Genomic DNA, 17,662 nt, shown 5'->3' on the forward strand with positions numbered 1-17,662 from the left:
AGTGTCCTAGTTGTTAAGAATGTATGCTGTGGAGCCAGGTTCAAATCCTGACCTTATTACCTCCTGGCTGTGAGACTTGGGCAAGGTATTTTAGTTCTGGTGCTGTACATTTTTAATTTCTACAATGAGGCATAGTAGTACCTGCTTCATTAGCTGGTTGTGATGATTTAATTAGATAATGTATGGCAAGACCTCTAGAAGAGTATCTGAACATATTACATTTTCAGTAAAAGGTGATGTTGGTATGTGCATGTGAATAAATTTTCATATATAGAGTGTATTGTACGTACTTGTATGTGCATAGGTAGAAAGCAGATACAATTGGTTTGGACAAATGAAGCTGAAGGCAAAGTATAAAATCCTGGCATTGTAAGCAATTCTTTGAAAATTTCTAGGAATGTTTCTAGACTTTCTCTAAAGGCAGTTTATAGTACTTGAGGTAAAACTGTCTGCAGCCTAGACTTGTAGTGTAGCTTCTCTACAACATCAACGTCAAGAGACAGGGTTAATGCTCATGTTTGAAGTTGAATTTTACTCTGAAGGTTATGACCATCTTATGAGATTTGATTCAGCCCACCATGTTTTTATATCTCTGTATCTAACTGTTCACACCTCAGTTCTGTTATGTATGTATATAGGGGCTCATATATGGATATTGGCTAAGTTTAGATTGGTAGGCCTTAACAGATGTATTTATCAGTACATTTCCGTCAAAATTATTCCACATTAAAAAAAACAAATTAGGCATTTAGATGAATAGATTGAAATATAAATTTTCTGTGTCAGTTCTAATTTTGTACTTTAGAAATTGTATTAGATACTAGGTAGAAGGAAAACGTGGAGTTTTTATTGTATTTACTGAACCAAGTAGTTGGACATAAATTAATCATTTTATAGTTGGTAATAAACAAGAGTATTTGGTGAAGGACTAACATTAATGCCCTAGATTAACTGGATTATATTAGATTTTTACAATGCCAATGTATACTCTATGGATGTATTTTGACTCATTGCCTATTCATAAATATTTGGTGGGGTTCCACTCATCTTAAGCTGTTTGGATTTGTTTTTCGTTGTACTTTTAATTTAATAGAGTTTTAATCTAAGCAGTTTAAAACCTCTTATGTGCCTATACATCTTTTTTAGTATACATATTTTATTTGTGTTGCTTGTCTTCAGGTAGATAAATTATAATAATGATGTGAGAAATAAACTGTGACATCGGACCCACTGGACGTTGTAATGTATTAGTGGCAGTGGCATCACAAGTGGAAAACAATTTCTTTCCTAGTAATTATTTCTTCCAGTACTTGTCCAAAAATTATTTTAATGCTCAGTGTTCAATTTTATTAAAATTTTTTTTGTGTTTATTTATTTATGATTTCTTCAAATATAAATAGATCTTACCGAAGGAGTATTCATTGATTTTTGTAATGATTTTGTCTTGGAAGAGTGATCAAAACCCTACTGTGACACATTACTGTATTCTTTGCATTTTATAAAGAACTTCTCATTTTTTTCCCTTGTCAATCATTGAGAGTTATTAGGAAGGACTGGGAACCTGGAAAAAGGCGAGTCTGAGTGGAGCATGGATCTTGTAACAAAAAGCAGAGCCTTCTTTCAGCCCTGTGTCTTACCCGTCATTAGTCACAATGCAACTTCATTATGTGTTCGAGGAAAGGAAACATCCCAGATTTTATTTAATTTTAGACCATAAATAAAATTAGATTTCTAGTTCATAAAATTAAGACCATTCCTTTTATGAAATAGCATTCATAATAGTGCCTTGTGCAGGGTCTCAGAAGCCCAAATTTGGAGTAAAGCGTTGAATAGTAATATAATTATTCAACAGAATCTCACAATTTATTTTTATTTTTTTGTTTTGGGTTTTTTGCTTGTTTGTTTTTTGAGCAGAAATCTTTTCTCAGAGATTTGTGTAATTTTGACAATTAGGTTAACTGGGATAACACATTCTAATGTTTTATGTGTTGATGCTCAGATGACTTTGGAGTTGAAAGCCCCCTTGAACTTCCTGCTCCATCAAACTACCTCCCTCCACTTGTGTTCCCTGTAGCTTGACATGGCTGGCAAGCACCAAGCTTGCCAACACCAGTGAGGGGCTGCCATGTGGGTAAAGAACCCAAGGGGACTACAAATGGTATCTCCAAAGACAGATGGCATTGTTCCTGTGAACACAGTAGCTTTTCTCCTAACCTATGGAGTAGCTCGAGCTTGTCCTGATTAGGTTTTCTAATTTAAGAGAAAAATAAAGCCCAGTTCCTTAAAAAGACAAAGAAGTCCTATAAAGAATATTTCTCACATATGTTTACACTTACAAACTAATATATAACAATTTGGAAGACTCAAGATATTTTTTGCCAGAGGAAATTACTATTGTTTTGAAAAACGAACTTGGACTCTTCCAGTTGTCTAGGTAAAGGTAGTTCATGTGATCAAAGGTCTCCTAACAGGCAGAAGTTCTTCCGCTCATTATGGAACAGGTGGATTCTTTGTTATATCAATCATAAAAACATAACCAAACCTGCTTATTTTTTATTTTTGAGACGAAGTCTCACTCTGTTGCCCAGGCTGGAGTGCAGTGGGATGATATTGGTTCACTGTGACCTCTGCCTCCCGGGTTCAAATGATTCTCCTCCCTCAGCCTCCTGAGTAGCTGGGATTACAGGTGTGTGCCACCACGCCTGGCTTATTTTTGTATGTTTAGAGATGGGGTTTCACCGTGTTGGCCAGGCTGGTCTCGAACTCCTGACCTCAAGTGATTCACCCACCTCGGCCTCGCAAAGTGCCAAACCTGGTTTTGTAAAGGTACTGGCATGAATTGAATCTGCAGGGCAAATATATTAAAATGTTTAACAAAACAAAGTATTACCTGGTAGATTGTTTCATCAAGTTTAAAGAGAAGTTTTTCTCCTGCCTTTGTAATTGGTTCTATGAGTGAAAGAAAGTTTTAAGGTAAGCCAATTGAACTTTTGGAACTCTTCTATAGGAATGTTTTGGACTTCAACACAGCTGATGTATTTAGAGGATCCAGCTTCTCATTCTGTGGGTCTATGGTTGGTTGGAGAGCTGTCCCCAAAGAAAACCAATTGGTGGAACTAGTAGGACCCACTGAGGGTGGCTTAGAGAATTGAATATTTTAATTATTTATTCCAAAAGTCAGATTAAGAGTATACTCCTTAACTTGGAAATAACACCAATAGAGTTATAACAACCACAACAGATTTAAACTTGAATCCAAAAATTAGAGAAATGATTTGTTAGTTTCAAGGACAAATCCAAGTACAAGTCGCAGCATAATGAGTAGTAAGTTAAAGGAAATATAGAAAACCTTGTCATGACCCACACGTGTAATGTATAGGTAAAGTAATGTGATGCTCTTACTATGGAGAAGGGTCGTTAGTCTAACGCTCTGCTCTTGCCTGAATAGGGTCTTCATAAATTAGTTCCTTTTGAAGGAGAATGTTTGTTTTTCTATGCTTTGTACATAACGGAAAGAAAAGGAAAAGAAATGCAGAGGCCCAAAAGGACTTTAGAAGAAAGTTTATAAGGGTTAGGGTTATCTAGCAGTTCTTTTTTTCCCCTAAATTTATTATTATTTTTAATTCAATAGCTTTTTGGGGAACAGTAGATGTTTGGTCCAGCAGTTCTTAAAATGTGTCTTGATTGTTCGGTGTTCACTTAAGAAGTTTAAAAAGCAGTTTTAATATTGCTTCTTATCTGCAGGAAAAGCCATTACGTAGGAATTAACAGTACATTACAAAACAGTGGATGGGAACTACTCATTTTATGTGACAGCCATATCTTGCTTCAAGCCACATACCCTGAACCTTCTAGGCAACAAGAGAAGGGAATGTGTGGCCTAGCAATGTTTGACAGAGAAAAATATCTGTTTCTGTTTCTTTGAATAGAGAAAAGAGATCTGTATCCAGTAGGAAGCAAGATTTGCTTAATGTTTGAAATGGAGCGTGGCTTGTGTTTTTATCTTTGAATACTGTCTGCTGGCCGTAGATATAGAAAGAAAATAGAGCAAGGCCCCAGAGCCTGGCACTGTGGGTTGGCCTGATGACTGCACTGTGCCCAGGTCTTACTAACCAGAGAAGGGCAAACTGATTTATAAGACTTACTTGCTGGCCCACAGACGACGTAAAATGTCAGCTTTGTTACTCTGCCATAAAACTTTGTACTGGACAGCAAGTTTGAAATAACATTAGCTGAAGCACCAGTGGGTAGGAAACCCATAAAGGACAGATTTATTACAAAATACAAGAAATACAAGTTTCCAGTGTTTTTTTTTTTTTTTTTACGTTTTGAAATCAATACATTATGGGTAACAACTGATTCTGGGGTTTTGTATGCTTCTCTTGGAAATCTTGACATTTTTCAAGGAGTTGTGTACACACTCAGTATTGCTGTCTAGCCTTCTGTCACTTCTGATAGTATTTAATGGGACAAACATTTCTACACCTTTTCTGACATTTCAAGCTGGTAGTATACTCCTTCTGTTGCTAAGGCAACCCACTGGATGAATACTAGGGGTGTAGAGAATGTTCTTTAGATCTTATGGCACTTGTTATGATGGTAAATCGATAAAATTGTTTTACAATTCTCAGCTATATATGTGTATATTATTTGTGAAGCTTTAAATCCTTAATTTTAAAATGTCTTCTTTGTCTTACATTCCTTTTGTAGTTTTTAATTTTTGAGGAATATGTTTTCTGGCAGTAAAGAATTTAATATAGAATTAAACTTCTAAGGAAAAGGACTCCTCTCCTCCCAATCATTTGAATTCATTTTTCAGTTTAAGTAGGTAAACTCTTATTGAACACATTTTCTGTTTAAGGTACTACATGCTAAATAAGAAACAGCAGCTTAAACTCTTCCTTAAAAAATAAGCTTCCTACTTTTGTCTGGCAACAATGGCCCTTATACTGGAATAGAGAATTACGCACTTACTCTCACTTCTGGGAAATAGAACGTAGAGTTGGATTCAGGTCACTCTCTCTCCCTCAATTATAATTTTCAAGAACAAAAAATGTAAATGGAAGCAAACAGCCTACCCTAATGTGCTTCCCAAAGGATTCGGGACTGTAGAAGGTTTTTGAAGTCCGATTCCTGGCTTATCTCCTCTGGGGCTTTTCTCCCCTTAAAACGTGGCAGGATGCATATAGCAGTTTTTGCTTGCATGCAGGGGATTAAAACTGAATTTAAAAAATGACAGTAACCAAGGAATATCTTCATAACCTTGAAGGAGAAAGTTAAAATTTTGCTCTTCTCATAGATTTCTTAATAGGATTTGAATGCTGGCAGTTGTCCTTGTACTATTTTATCTACAAACCAAATGAAATATTGGTTTGTAGATAAAACAGTGGTTTTAAAACTACCAATGTTTGGAGGTTAAAATCCCCACGATTGAAAAAGTTGGGTAGGAGAGATCTGGGGAGGAGAGTGAGGCAGGGAGCCAGAAGAGATGGTACATTCTTAGGGAAATGACTAATTGTGCGTCCTGTTGCAAAGTCCCCCTTTCCTTGGCCCAGTGTTGCTTAAGAGGCCTTGTCTTGACTCTCTCAAATATAAGCCTTGGTGTGGGGATGAAGCTGTATGGATAGAAACCTCAAAAAATCTTCTGTAATCCTACCCTAGGTCCCCACATACCTACTGTCCTCTTCCACACCTGTAACTGTAGTTGCTTTTATTTTGCAAGTTTGACATAAGAATGTATGTGTGCTGTGAGTGGCGACACATCAAGTCAATATCTGGAGGAGAGGAGAAGCATGAGTGACGGACGTGAGCCTGGGTCCTTAGAATTCACTCAGCTCAAGTTCCTTCTGCTTATTTTTCCCTCACTCTCAATTTGTTGATTTTTTTTAAGATGGGGTCTCACTGTATTGCCCAGGCTGGTCTCAGACTTCTGGGCTCAAGTGATTCTCTTTCCTCATCTTTCCTAGTAACTGGGACTATATGTGTGTGCCACCACAACTGGGTAATTTTTTTTTTTTTTTTGTAGAGATGAAGGTCTTGCTATATTTCCCAGGCTGGTCTCCAACTCCTGGGCTCAAGCGATCCTCCTACCTCAGCCTCTGAGTAGCTGGGACTACAGGCACGAGCCACCACACCTGGCTGGTTCTATCTTTTCTTGCCCTCTTTAAAAAAATCTATTTTGAGGCTGATTGTGGTGGCTCATGCCTGTAATCCCAGCACTTGGGAGGCTGAGGTGGGTGGATCACTTGAGGTCAGGAGTTCAAGACCAGCCTGACCAATATGGTGAAACCGTGTCTTTACTAAAAATACAAAAATTAGCCAGGCGTGGTGGTGCATGCCTGTAATCCCAGCTACTTGGGAGGCTGAGGCAGGAGAATTGCATGAACCCAGGAGATGGAGGTTGCAGTGAGCCAAGATCACACCACTGCACTCCAACCTGGGTGACAAAGCAAGACTCCCTCTCAAAAAACAACAACAACAACAACAACAACAAAATCTATTTTGAGCTTTTTATTCTTGTACAAATTTTTCGTCACTACTCCCATCTTCCCATCTGCAGTTTATAATAGGAGATACAAGTATATATAGTATTACATGAGTCAATCCCTGATTTTTAAAAAGTAGTCCCCAATTCTTGTAGTATATGACTCTCCTATGTTTCTTGTCAACACATTTAATTTTTATAGTCTTGATTTTTTTTGTTGGCTTTAATGTATTTTTCCTCGACAAGTACATGAGATATATCACTGCAGTTGGGGCCAATTCAAGCCAACCTTTGTATAATGAGAGGCATAATAGTTAAGAACTTGAGTTTTGGTGGTAGAAAAATCTAGGTTCAAATCCTTCATGTTCCATATACTGGTTAAGTGAGCCTGAGCAATTGCATAATTATGTCAAGGCTTAGTTTCTGCCCCTATAAAATAAGGATAATAATAGTACATACATCATAGAATGGCTGTCAGGATTAAATGAGATAATGCATATAAAGTGCTGAATAAAGGTTAGCTCTTTATGGAAACAAGAAAGGTAAAATCCTTATCATAGTCACTGACACTGAATAAGAATGAAAGAAGAAATGTGGTGTGGTGGTTCATTTCTTTTTTTCATTCATGGATGATCGTTGCCCATCTGTATTCCTGGTTGACTTTTTTCCAACCTCCCCTTCCTCCCTCCAGATATGGCAGCATCTTTTATACTGATTTCCTGTTTGGTTTATCTCATTTACCTTCCTCTTCTAGTCTCACCAGAATATCCCTTGTTGATTGTGCCTTACTGGTGAAGGAAAGGATGAAATCCTCCATTGAAGCTGTAGCTCATACACAAAGAGTATAATATTTCTAATATTTCTCAATGTGGGACTTTGGACACAAGACACTGGCTTCCAGTGCAAGGGCACTGAATGGACCCTGCCTGGCTGTAGGTGAATGGCCAGTTTCCTGGTTGTGTTTGAAGGCAGACTTCCAATGCAGACTTCAAAGGGCCATCTGCGAGGCATGATGAGTCCACACTTTTTCTGCTTGTCAATAATAAAATTAGACTGCAATGTATTTTCATTTGTCTCCCAAACAGAACAGGGTCCCTGGAGAGTCAAGTGGGAGGGCATCTGAGAATTCTAGCACATCTGGGGTGTAAGGGGAGATCTTGCAGAAGACTGCCTGCACATAGTTGGCTATCAGCAAATATCTGTTGAGTGAAATGAATGGTGGACTTGAATCATAGCCTTGAAGCAACATTAACAAATGAAAGAAAAATCGATACAGGCTGGAAAGGAGGAGGTATGCCATAATTGCTACTTACAACACCTAATGACCGCCTTCTGCCCAAAGCATGGGATTACAGCACATTTGTCTTAATAGCACATCTGTTATGCTACACTGATGCAATTACAGTGCACGGTAAGCAGGCAGCTAGTTCCTTGCAATTATGCCTTTAAATTGTAACCACAGGAAATTGTTTTCAAACATACCACATATCTATTTAGTGACTGTTTATTGTAGTTTTTTGTATTAAAAAGATCGGACAAATGTGTAAAACTGCTTAGTCCCCCCAATACTGGCTTTTATAGCTCTTGACAGCCCTGTCCCATTTGTTATTTTCATTACAGCCCCCTGGCAATCCCAGGTAGTAGGCCGGGCAGATATCATGTCCATTTTACAGATCAAGCAACTTGAAACTTGAGAATTAAATGGCTTTCCATTTCATTCTAGCTGTTAGCTGGAGGCTTGGTATGTGTTCAAATCCAGAGCTTTGAATCCTTGGTCTCCCCACCTTTGCACCATACAGTGTTGTATCTGGATTCTTAATATCTTATACTGGTGGCTACATGCATAATTTAGTTTGGAAATATCCTCAGAATGTGAAGGTCAAAAATTGAGTTGCCATCTTGAAATTCTGATAAAGACTTTTTAAAGTTGCAACTGATTTAGTATTCATTCCACAAGCTAAAATAAAGTATATCTTGCCAATATGAGATGCAAAATCCAGGAAGTACATTCCAGTGTTATACATCACTATGTGAATTTTCTGGAGTGCATGTGTGTGTGATGGGTGTTTTCCCAAATTATTTTCAGGTGATTTTCAGCTGGAGGTGGTTGTAATATGAGTGCCTCGACTGTGCTGAAGCAGAAAACAAGTTTTAGGGAGGAAAAACCTGCCATCATGCTTGTTTCAGTCCTCTTCCTCTACCTTTTGGGCTTATGATCCAGCCATGCCCACCATGTTGGTCTTGCGCTCTGTGGAATGTCCTGATTTCATGTCTTTCTTATGAGTGTGTTTGTATTTGCAGTTCCTATCCTGGACTCACCAACCTCTGATCTCCTGTTTACAAAAGGCTGATTTTTATCTACATGCCAGAGCTCTGAGTAGGCTGTGTAAATGGAAGATGCTCTAAGGCACAACCCCTTTCTCATTCTCATTGAAAATCCTGAAAACATCTTACAGGTTGTGTATGATACCCATGCCAAATTCTCTCTTCTACTCTCCATGTAAATTTTTAATAATTTTTTTCATTGTACTTTTTGTGCATCATTTTTGGCATTTTATAAATATCTCTAAATTTTCATGTCATAATACATGATGTAGGTTGAATTAATTTCACATGCAGATTAGTTTTCTTGTAGTCCAGACAGTTTCCTTACTTCTATTCACACTCTTTGTGTCTAGAGCTACAAACAATGAACTAAGCCTAGAGCTGTAGTTCGTCACATAGTGATTTCATCAGCCAGATATTTATAGACAGTCCCTGATTTATGATGGTTTGATTTATGATTTTGATTTTATCATTGTGTGAAAGGTGATGGTGTGAAAGCAATATACATTCAGTAGAAAGCGTACTTCAAATTTTGAATTTTGACCTTTTCCTGGGCTAGCCATATGCAGTATGATACTCTTGTGATGCTGGACAGTAACAGTGAGCCACGGCTCCCAGTCAGCCAGCCACACAATCACAAGAGTAATCAGTCAATACTCCACAGTGCATTGTGTGGCCAGTGGTTTTTGGATATTGTGTTTTGTGTTTGGCCATCCCATCATATCTGCAAAACACCTATTTTCAACTTACACTATTTTCTACTTATGACTGGTTTATTGAGATATAATTCCATCGTAAGTCAAAGAGTATCTGCATTTTATTCTGAACAAAAGTAAGCTAGCTGTATGCTTCTCAAGGGCAGAGACCACCACACTCATCTTTGTATCCACAGGGCCTGGCAGATAATAGTGGTCTCATTCAATGTTTGTCTACTGAATGACTTAGATGAACAAACTGAGACCTGCATGAATACATATGTGGCTTTGGAAATCAGAATAAAACTTATTTTAACGAGTTGAATTTAATGTGAATTAAAAAAAATTAGTCTTCTAAAAATGTATTGTGTTGCATACATTTCAATGGCTCCAGTCAGGTGTTGTGAAACATTACTTAGCCCTAAAAAGTATAAGTACTTCTGAATTAACTTGTCTTGAAAAATATTATTTGCTTCTAGATTATTGTGTCCATCTTTAATATTTTAGCTTTAATATTTTGCTAAATGTTTAAGCTCTTTCCTGGTTTAGCAATAAGTAATGTAGATTAAAAATAACTTGTAAAACTCACAGAAAACTCTTTTTGTTGTTCTTTGGTAAAATCTTATACCTAATAGATCTTAATTAAGAGCTGACTGGGTAGGCTGTGTTATAAAAGGAAGATATAGGTTTGTATTTTGCTAACCACTTATTTATTTAAATTAGCAGATCCCAACTCTGGCTTTGCATCGGAATCACTTGAGAATATTTGGAAAAGTGTGATGACTTGGCCCTGCCCCAGAAGTTCTGATTTAATTTTTCTGGAGAGGGCCTTAAACATCAGTCTTACTAAAAAATAATAAAATAGGCCGGGCGCGGTGGCTCATGCTTGTAATCCCAGCACTTTGGGAGGCCGAGGCGGGCGGATCACGAGGTCAGGAGATCGAGACCACGGTGAAACCCCGTCTCTACTAAAAATACAAAAAAATTAGCCGGGCGTAGTGGCAGGCGCCTGTAGTCCCAGCTACTCGGAGAGGCTGAGGCAGGAGAATGGCATGAACCTGGGAGGTGGAGCTTGCAGTGAGCCGAGATTGCACCATTGCACTCCGGCCTGGGCGACAGAGCGAGACTCCATCTCAAAAATAAATAAATAAGTAAATAAAATAAGTTAAATAATTAACCAAGGTCTCCAGAACTCACAATCACTGCTAGAGGAAATGTAAGTTATTACAACCATTTTTGGAAAACACAGCAGCATTAGCTAATACATTTAGAGAAACTAATATCTCATAGCAAATCTGTTTCATAGCAATTCCATTCCTACCTATAAACCCTAGCAAGAAAACATGCTGATATGGTTTGGCTATGTCCCCACCCAAATCTCATCTTGAATTATAACTCCCACAATTCCTACATGTCATGGGAGAAACTGGTGCAAGGTGATTGAATTATAGGGGTGGGTCTTTCCTGTACTATACTCATGATAGTGAATGAGTCTCATGAGATCTGATGGTTTTTAAAATGGGAGTTTCCCTGCACAAGCTCTCTCTCTTGCTGCCACCATGTAAAAGGTGCCTTTTGCCTTCTGCCATGATTGTGAGGCCTCCCTAGCCACATGGAATTGTAAGTCCATTAAACTACTTTCTTTTGTAAATTGCCCAGTCTCAGGTATGTCTTTATCAGCAGCATGAAGATGGATTAATACAGTAAATTGGTACCACTAGAGTGGGGTGCTGCTGAACAGATACCTGAAAATGTGGAAGCAACTTTGGAACTGGGTAACAGGCATGGGTTGGAACAATTTGGAGGGCTCAGAAGAAGATAGGAAAATGTGCAAAAGTTTGGAACTTCTTAGAGATTTGTTGAATGGCTTTGCCCAAAATGATTTTAGCAATATGAACAATAAAGTCCAGGCTGAGGTAGTCTCAGATGGAAATGAGGAACTTGTTGAGAACTGGAGCAAAGGTTACGTTTTAGCAAAGAGACTGACAGCGTTTTGCTCCTGTCCTAGAGATTCATGGAATTTTGAACTTGAGAGCCATGATTTAGGGCATCTGGTGGAAGAAATTTCTAAGCAGCAAAGCCTTCAAGAAGTGACTTGGGTGCTGTTAAAGGCATTCAGTTTTATAAGGGAAGCAGAGCATAAAAGTTTGGAAAATTTGCAGCCTGACAATGCAATAGAAAAGAAAATCCCATTTTCTGAGGAGAAATTCAAGCTGGCTGCAGAAATTTGTGTAAGTAATGAAGAACTGAATATTAATCCCCAAGACAATGGGGAAAATGTCTCCAGGGCATGTCAGAGGGCTTCATGGGAGCCCCTCCCATTACAGGCCTGGAGGCCTAGGAGGAAATGGTTTCATGGGCTGGGCCCAGGGTCCCCATGTTGTGCAGCCTAGGGACTTGGTGCCTGGCATCCCAGCTGCTCCAGCCGTAGCTGAAAGGAACCAACACAGAACTCGGGCCATGGCTTCTGAGGGTGCAAACCTCAAGCCTTGGCAGCCTCCACATGGTGTTGAACCTGCAAGTGCACAGAAGTCAAGAATTGAGGTTTGGGAACCTAGATTTCAAAGGATGTGTGGAAATGCCTGTATGTCCATGGCAGAAGTTTGCTTCAGGGGTGGGGCTTTCATGGAGAACCTCTGCTGGGGTAGTGTGGAAGGGAAATGTGGGGTGGGAACCCCCACACAGAGTTCCTACTGGGACACTGCCTAGTGGAGCTGTGAGAAGAGGGCCACAATCTTCCAGACCCAGAATGGTAGATCCACTGACAGCTTGCACTGTGTGCCTGGAAAAGCCACAGACACTCAATATCAGCCCATGAAAGCAGCTGGGAGGGAGGCTCTACCCTGCAAAGCCACAGGGCCAGAGCTGCCCAAGACCATGGGAAACCACCTCTTGCATCAGTGTGACCTGGATATGAGACATGGAGTCAAAGATCATTTTTGGAACTTTAAGATTTGACTGCTCCACTGAATTTCAGACTTGCAAAGGGCCTGTAGCCTCTTTGTTTTGGCCGATTTTTCCCATTTGGAATTAGTGTATTTACCCAATGCCTGTACCCCCATTGTATCTAGGAAGTAACTAGCTTGCTTTTGATTTTACAGGCTCATAGGCAGAAAGGGCTTGCCTTGTCTCAGATGAGACTTTTGATTGTGGACTTTTGAGTTAATGCTGAAATGAATTAAGACTTTGAGGGACCACTGGGAAGGCATGATTGGGTTTAAAATGTAATTTGGGAGGGGCCAGGGGAAGAATGATATGATTTGGCTGTGTCCTCACTCAAATCTCATCTTGAATTATAACTCCCACAATTCCCATGTGTCATGGGAGGAACCTGGTAAGAGGTGATTGAATTAGGGGGATGGGTCTCTCCTGCATTGTTCTCATGATAGTGAATGAGGCTCATGAGATCTGATGGTTTTCAAGATGGGAGTTTCCCTGCACAAGCTCCCTCTTGCCGCTGCCATGTAAGAAGTGCCTTTGCCTTCCACCATGATTGTGAGGCCTCCCTAGCCATGTGGAACTGTGTGTCCATTAAACCTCTTTCTTTTGTAAATTGCCCAGTCTCAGGTATGTCTTTATCGGCAGCGTGAAAATAGACTAATACACACACAAATATCAGAAAAAATATTTTACCCTGTGTCTGTATGTGTGTATATATATATGTGTGTGTGTGAGAGAGAGGCAGAGGGAGACAGAGACAGAAAAACAGAGAGATACACTCATACCAATGGACCTCAGGCGTGCAAATGCCCCTCCTCCTTTCCTAGTCACATTCTTCTCTTTTTCCTATCAGGTATTGTGCTGACTTTTATAGCAGCCATTTCCTTGCTTTTCTTTACAGTGTTACAACCTATGTATATATGCCTAAGTAATAATTTTAACTTTTACTCTTCTTGAACTTTATATTAATTGAAATATATCCTGTGTATTTTGTGACTTGATTTTTCCCTCTTGACAGTATATTCATTACTTCCTTCTGTGTTAATCTGTAATTCATTTTGATGGTTAGAATATTGTTATATGATTGCCCTGCAATGTATTCCATTGATGAACATTAAGATTACTTTGAATTTTAACCATTTATATTTTTTTTGCATGGTTTCTTGCTAGGGTTTATAGGTAGGAATGGAACTGTTGTGGACTGGATTTGTGTTAGTTTCTCTGACTTTATTAGATAATGTTGCTGTGTTTTCCAAAGGGGTTGTAACAGTTTACGTTTCCTCTAGCAGTGATTGTGAGTTCTGGAGACCTTGGTTAATTATTTAACTTATTTTATTATTTTTTAATAGACTTTTTAAGAACAGTTTTAGGTTCATGGCAATATTCAGTGGAAGATACAGATATTTCCCATATATTCCCTGCCCCTACACATGCACAGCCTCCCCTATTATCAATACGCCCCACAGAGTGGCACATTTGGTTGTGATCGATTAGCCTACATTTGAGAGGTTAATTTATTCTTAATCTTCCAAGCTAAGCCTTTGGCTAATTGAAAGGTATGGCCAAATCTTGTGTAGATATGATAATGGTTCTAAATTGACCAGTAACAAAACCACTTTCCTTTAGTAACACTCAAACTGTCTGACCTTCCTTGCCCTTGTGCTTCAGATGCCTGGAAGCTTTGACCTGTGCTGTTTTTGCAGATAGTAACTATAGAGTTAGGACAGGATTGAATACTCTTAGGAACCTTGGATCTTTATTGTGACAGACTCATTTCATGGGCAAAGAAACTGATGCCTGGCAGAGTGAGAAGCACAAACTCTGCACTCCCTTCCTATCTGGGGCAGATGGACTCCTGTTATGCAGTAAGGAATGACTTATTGAATGGCACAGCCTGTTCAGTTCCTTTTTGTGTCTCGGTGTTCATGCTCTCATGATGTTATAGGTTGTACCTTTTAATGTTTGCCATTAGAGCAATTATTAGTAATTCTGCTTTGGTTACATTAGTTCAGATAACTCCTGACACCAACCAAACAGGAAGAGACATTTATTTAGTTAAAGAAATTATTTTATACACTCCCACCTCTGCCAAATTGTATAACCTCTTTCCACAGTTTGTTTTCCTGGCTGCTGTTAAGAAATCTGAAACTCTATAACAAGCAGAATTATTTATATATGTCATGATGCTTCCTATTTCAAGCTGTTTGCCTTGCTCTGCACTCTGAACTTTCATACTGAATGAGAAAGCTCCCTCTTACAACATTTTGGTCGGTTTTTTTTGTTTTCTTTAAACATCAGAAGATTCTTTCTTCCCCTGCCTTCCCTCCTCCCCGGGAAGTGGGTAGATTCTCAGAAAGAGAGTCAACAGTGAGCCATTCAGGCCTGCATGTTTACTGTTCTCTCTCATTGAACAAGATGTCAGGATGGAGCCAGAAGGCGAGAAGAGGGAGCTGGATTAGCAGAACAAGCTTGGAGAACTCTCCTGGTAGAGGAAACAGATCTGCCCACACTCACACTGTTGGTCAGGTTGAATACAGTGAAATACACTGCAGGTTTAATGGTATTTAGGGCATTGCACCAGACATGGCAGAAAGTGTTACTTAAATTGATACCATGCTTCCCTTTACCAGTGGTATAATTTGAAAAGGGAACACAAAAGGTTTAGATGTTCTCTTTTGATCATTTTTTTGGGAGGGGAAAGAAAATTACAATCCATACAACTATGGAATATTTCTCACTATATTCAGATTAGGAAATATGTCTTAGAAATTCCATCTGGGCCGGGTGCGGTGGCTCATGCCTGTAATTGGGAGGCCAAGGCGAGTGGATCACCTGAGGTCAGGAGTTAAAGACCAGACTGGCATGGCCAACATGGTGAAAACCTGTCTGTACTAAAAATACAAAAATTAGCTGGGGGTGATGGCACGCACCTGTAATCCTAGCTACTCAGGAGGCTGAGGCAGGTGAATCACTTGCAACTGGGAGGCAGAGGTTGCAGTGAGCCAAGATTGCACCACTGCACTCCAGCCTGGGCAACAGAGTGAAACTCCATCTCAAAAAAAAAAAAAAAAAAAAAAAAAAGGAAAGAAATTCCATCTTAGTATGCCTGGTTAATATCTCGTGCTGACAGGTTTTCCTGTGCTGGGGAGTACATATGCACATATGTGTGCATATGTATATTTGTTACCTGATCTTAACAAGTCTCTTCCTGGTTATTATTTAAAAAGGAAGAAAAATACAAATATTATCCAACATTTTAGATACCCTCCTGGGAATCTAAAAACAAAAACCTCACTTTTTAATCAAAGGAGTATAATGGTCAAAAGTTAAAGGATAAAATAGTCAAAGATAAGTTCTCTAATAGCTAACACAGTTCTTTTAATTTTCATAAAGTAGAAGATATCAAGTATATTAAACAAATGTCTGGCAGGAGTGTATTGCCTTGTCTGTTTTTAGATATTTTGGTATTTTGAATGTTATTTTACTGAGGGGATGTGTTCTGTGTCACACAGATGATTGATAGAGCAAATATACTGGTAAGTTGGTGGCATTTCACTGTGATGAGTTCATTTACATATTTTAAGTATAATGCCTTACATTCATTGATCTAGATATCTATATCTCTATAGATATAGATATATAAATAATTAAAAATGTAAACTAAGCCTTTTTTTTTGCATTCATTTATGGTGGAGTGTTTCCTTCTAATTGTTTCAAATTAGAGCTTTGTAGAAACCTGGCTTCCCAAATATCATCATTACCACAGCCTGCAGGTAGGACAAAGCTGAGTTTATTGCCTACTATGGTATGGGAGAACACCACCTCCACAGGGCCTTAGAGGTGTCTTGAAGGGGGAGCCGTGAGGTGAGAATTTATTGAGAACTTGAAGTTTGGCTTAATGAGGGTCTTTTTTTTGAGACAGGGCCTCACTTTGTGGCCCAGGTTGGAGTGCAGTGGTGCAATCTCCACTCACTGCAACCTCTGCCTCCTGGGCTCAAGCGATCCTCCCACCTCAGCCTGCTGATTAGCTGGGACCACAGGCGAGTGTCACCATGCCTGTTTAATTTTTGTATTTTTTGTAGGCAGTGGGTTTTACCACGTTCACCAGGCTGGTCTTGAGCTCCTGGGCTCAAGTGATCCTCCCGCATTGGCCTCCGAAAGTGCTGGGATTAAGGCATGAGCCACCACGCCTGGCCTTATAAGGGTTTTTAATGTTGGGGATGGTGGTGAGCGGGGCATGTTGGACAGGAAAGGAGCTTGATCAGAACTCGGGAAGGATCATAATGTAGTTAAGATTGCTTTTAGGGTTCAAACTGCCTTTTATTGGTTTCTACTGAACAGTTGGTTAGTCTTGCAGAAGGTTCCTATAATGAGCAATCATTCATTTGCCTGGGCAAGTGGCTCCTGGAATAGTAAAATTGTGCTAATGAAGATAATGGAATAGTAAGATAGTGTTAATATGGACAGGAAACTGTGGAGAAATAGGTCATTTTGTTCTCAGTGTCCATTTTAAAGTGAACAATTCAGTGGACAGACTGAATTCAAGCTAAGTAATTTAAATATACACAAACCGTAGAGATTTTAACAGCCAATTGCCATTCAACTCCACAAATGCTAAATGGCTTTCGTTTGCCAGATACTATGCTAGGTATTAGGAATAAAATACCTCAAGGACCCCTCTGCCTGGAAGATGATAACAGAGAGTAGCAAACACCACAGTGGAGCTGATGCACACGGACCGACCAAGGGCCCTCTGTGCAGGGGCCTTGCAGGTCGAGCCTCCTGAGCAGAGCAACGGGGTGGCTTTGACAATATTGACATAATCTCAGGGATTTAGTAGATGGGTAAAAGCACTGCTGTGAAGTTTGAGAACGACCCATATGAAGCCATTTCTGTTGCAGTTTCTCATCAAGGGAGGAGCAGCTCTGAGGACAAAGGGTGGAAACGGAGGTCCCTCTACAGTCTTGGCCTCTGAGAGCCTCCCTGCCTGAGCAGCAGGATCTCCTCAAGGAACTCTTTGCATATCAACAAGTCTCTGTTTCCAAAGGATGATCCTTTTCCTATAACCGGCTTCCCTAGATAACTGCACTGCATGTCTAGTGAAAGATGACATGAATGTGTAGTGCAGTGGGTAGAAAGAACACTCTACCTGTGCTGAGCGGACCTGGCCCCAGCACCTACTGGCTACCTGGGCATTCACAAAAATCTTGAACTCTCC

At 39.5% G+C, this 17,662-nt stretch overlaps 1 protein-coding gene across 1 annotated transcript in view; it reads left to right on the forward strand.

Moving 5' to 3' along the window:
• Positions 1-17,662, forward strand: part of ARHGEF28 (Rho guanine nucleotide exchange factor 28) — a 313,004-nt gene that overhangs the window by 136,904 nt on the left and 158,438 nt on the right. The window lies entirely within an intron of this gene.

The sequence above is a fragment of the Nomascus leucogenys genome, chromosome 18, assembly GCF_006542625.1.
Source record: "Nomascus leucogenys isolate Asia chromosome 18, Asia_NLE_v1, whole genome shotgun sequence".
Lineage (NCBI taxonomy): Eukaryota > Metazoa > Chordata > Mammalia > Primates > Hylobatidae > Nomascus > Nomascus leucogenys.